Genomic DNA, 3,409 nt, shown 5'->3' on the forward strand with positions numbered 1-3,409 from the left:
GAATTTTTAAAATTTTACCTGTTTACCGTCGGGTTTGGTTCTGCATATAGAAGAAGAAATTATTAAGTATATTATTAAATATTTCCACCCATTATTAATTTACTCACATTTGGAACTTATATATTCACACAATTACATAATAAATAAATTTAAATTTATCATTATGTTTGTCAATAAAATTCTATAATAACGTATCCATTGTTAAAATACGAAAACCAAAATTTTTATGAAGTTATAATTAAAAAGAAAAATGTACAAAAGTTAAAGTATATTACCAGAAATTATCAAAAAGCTTATTTCGTTAAATCTCAAAACTGTAAATCTTATAAAATATAACTTTATTTTTTTTTTTTTTTTTTTTTTGTTAACCTTTAAAATTTTGTTAATATAAATTGCATGTGTGAGTTTATACGAGTAAATTCTCTACATTGCACGGTAGAAGCCGTGGGTTATAAATAATGTAATGAATTTACAGACAGCCATTTTCATTGAAATAATTATTCTTTTGAACATTTTACAGAAGTTCTTCGAATCCAATTGAATTGAGCTCAATCCATACGAAACATCGAAGGTAAACTATTCTATCGAACATTTAATAATATTACATCGATCCAACTGTAAGTAAATAAACCATGCAACTTACATATATAAAATTACTTAAAATATTCATTTGAGAAGACATTAATTTGTTAGAAACTCTAAAGAGTATTCGGTTAACGAATGTTTATATTATTTTTAATAAATGAATTGTAAAGATTTGAAAACGTACTAGATTAATTTCATTGGAATAGTTGGTTGTGATTGTCTGAAGGATTCATGGGCCTAAATTCGGGAAAACAATTCAAAGAACACAAGGGCACGGTTTGCATTTGGTTTTTTTAAAGGTGTCCCAGCGAACAACCCATTCGTTTACTTTGATTTTCACTATATGACCTAATAAGTTCAAATATCGATTTTTTTTATTAAGTCTTGGAACGGTTTTAAACTTTTTTTCTCTTTGCACAGTTTTTTTGTTATGAGTTTGTTAAAGAACCCTCCCCACTGTTACAAAAGAGAATGGCGCCCAACAAGTTTGGCAATTTAAATAAATTGTTAAAATCTTTTTTTGTTTTTTTTTTTTTTTAAAGACGAGTCTTCGTTGAAATTCGTAATGAGTTTAACTCTTCGATTTTTTCGAATTTTTTTCCAGGGATAGGTATTTTTACCCTGATCCCGGGAAACTATTTTTTTCTTTGGGGACGGACCCAGGACCGCAGATTTTTGACCCGAAAGTCTGGACCGGAAAGCCTGGACCCGGATCCACTTACCCGATATAGACAATATGGGTATCGATTGAAAGCTTTTGGAAATACCTATCCAACAAGTGGTCACATGAAATTGTCATGGTTCGGAAGTTAAAGTCAAAATATCGATTTTTTGGACCCGGAATTTTTATGAAACCCCAAAAAGTCAAGAAAAGGGCCCATTATGGTGGTTAACAAAATTGTTTCCAAATTATAGCTGACACTCTTAGCTTTCCAAAATGCTACAATTTGTGCTAATACCGTTTCCGATTCTAACCAGTTCATTAAAATGATGTTTTCAATAAAAAAAATCGTTTATGTCGCGTAGCAGTCGTCGGAATAACAAAAGTTTTCTAAATTTGGCACTTTTTGTAAATAGCCTGCCTTCGGCCGAAGCTTGAGATTTTCTCCTCTGGGTATGTCCGACACCGGCTAACGCGAACAAAAGGTTTCTAAATTCGGCACTTTTTGAAAATAGCCGGCCTTCGGCCGGGGCTTGAGTTTTTCTCCTCTAGGTATGTCCCACACCGGCTAACGCGAACCAAAGTTTTCTAAATTGGATACCTTTTGTAAGTAGCCGGCCTTTGACCGGGGCTTGAGATTTTCTGCTCTGGGTATGTCCTACACCGGCTAACGCGAACCAAAGTTTTCTAAATTTGACACTTTTTGTAAAAAGCCGGTCTTCGGTCGGGGCTTGAGATTTTCTTCTCTGGGTATGTCCCACACTGGCTAACGCGAACTAAAGTTTTCTAAATTTGACACTTTTTGTAAATAGACGGCCTTCGGCCGGGGCTTGAGATTTTCTCCTCTGGGTATGTCCCACACCGGCTAACGCGAACCAAGATTTCTGAATTTCATGCTTACGCGAAATATATATTTTTTATTGAAAACATAGTTTTAATGAACTGGTTAGATCGCCAAGTGAGGCACCGAGGTTCCAGGCACAGAAAAGGTCCTGGAAACTGCTAGAAGACCTGGAAACAGTTGGGAAACGGCCAGTGAAAAATTGTAACACGGGCGACAGTACCGATCCAGGAAGCTAACAGTAGATCCCACCTATATCAAAATCTGCAAAAGAAGAAAAAAGTTGAATATGTATGCCGTTGTGCAGTTAATGTAATTTAAAAATTAATTTACTTACAAAGCCTAAAGAATGAAAGCCAAATCCCGCTAAAAGAGTCATATTAAGTTCCTTTTCCTTGTCGAAGTTGAACTATTAAAATAGAAAAAAATATGAAATTCGTCGATTAATGATAAAAAATATTTTTTTGTTATTGTGTAGTTTAGTATATAAGATAAATGTATTGTTAGTAGTTAGATAAATAGTACTTAAGAAATAATAGTGAGGATATTTAATGCCCAGGTAATTTTTCCTTAGTGAGTGTAGGGTTTTCTCAAAATTTACAGCTAGACCATTTCTATATTTTTTGGAACAAGAATTTAGAATGCCCAAAACTTTCGTCTAAGCGAGCTCCTTTAGGTGTAAAAAAAAGGTAATCTGAGTATTGACTCACAAATATTTTCGTTCCGGTATTAAAAGTCCAGTTTTATTCTTATGTGTTCATGTCGAAATTAGTTTTAAGAGTTGTTTTGTTATGGTACTTCGTTCAGGTAGAACGAAAGTATAACAAAAAAGTATAAAGAAAAAAATATGAATCTAATCTTTGTAATTTGGGTATATATCCCCAACTCTATAAAATAAACTCTCTTCCTCTCTTTGGTCTCTCATAAGTCTAGTAATAAAGAATGAAGTAAATTAGTACACTTCGCTCAGTAGGCGGTAACAATTTAATAGTGTTATACTAATCGTTCATGTATCACTCTTCTGCCCTAATACCTTGCGAACATTACATTCCAAGCTACATTTAATGATGTCTTTGCGTTAGAAACCCAGAAAGATAGTATTGTTGTTGCACAGATCGATTCCAATACCGACAGCAATTTTTGGACATACACCAAAGCAAAGCGACAAGAATAAGGAAAAGAAGAAAATGTGACTGTTGCTAAGTGCTAGGTTGTAAATATTAATATTGAGATCGATCTCTTCTGTTCTGACCACCAAACCATCAAGTTTAAAAACTTTACAATAAAAAGTGCTCACTGCAATGTGATTTTTGTTTTCAAAA

This window comes from Musca domestica, unplaced genomic scaffold (assembly GCF_030504385.1).
Source record: "Musca domestica strain aabys unplaced genomic scaffold, Musca_domestica.polishedcontigs.V.1.1 210, whole genome shotgun sequence".
Classification (NCBI taxonomy): Eukaryota; Metazoa; Arthropoda; class Insecta; order Diptera; family Muscidae; genus Musca; species Musca domestica.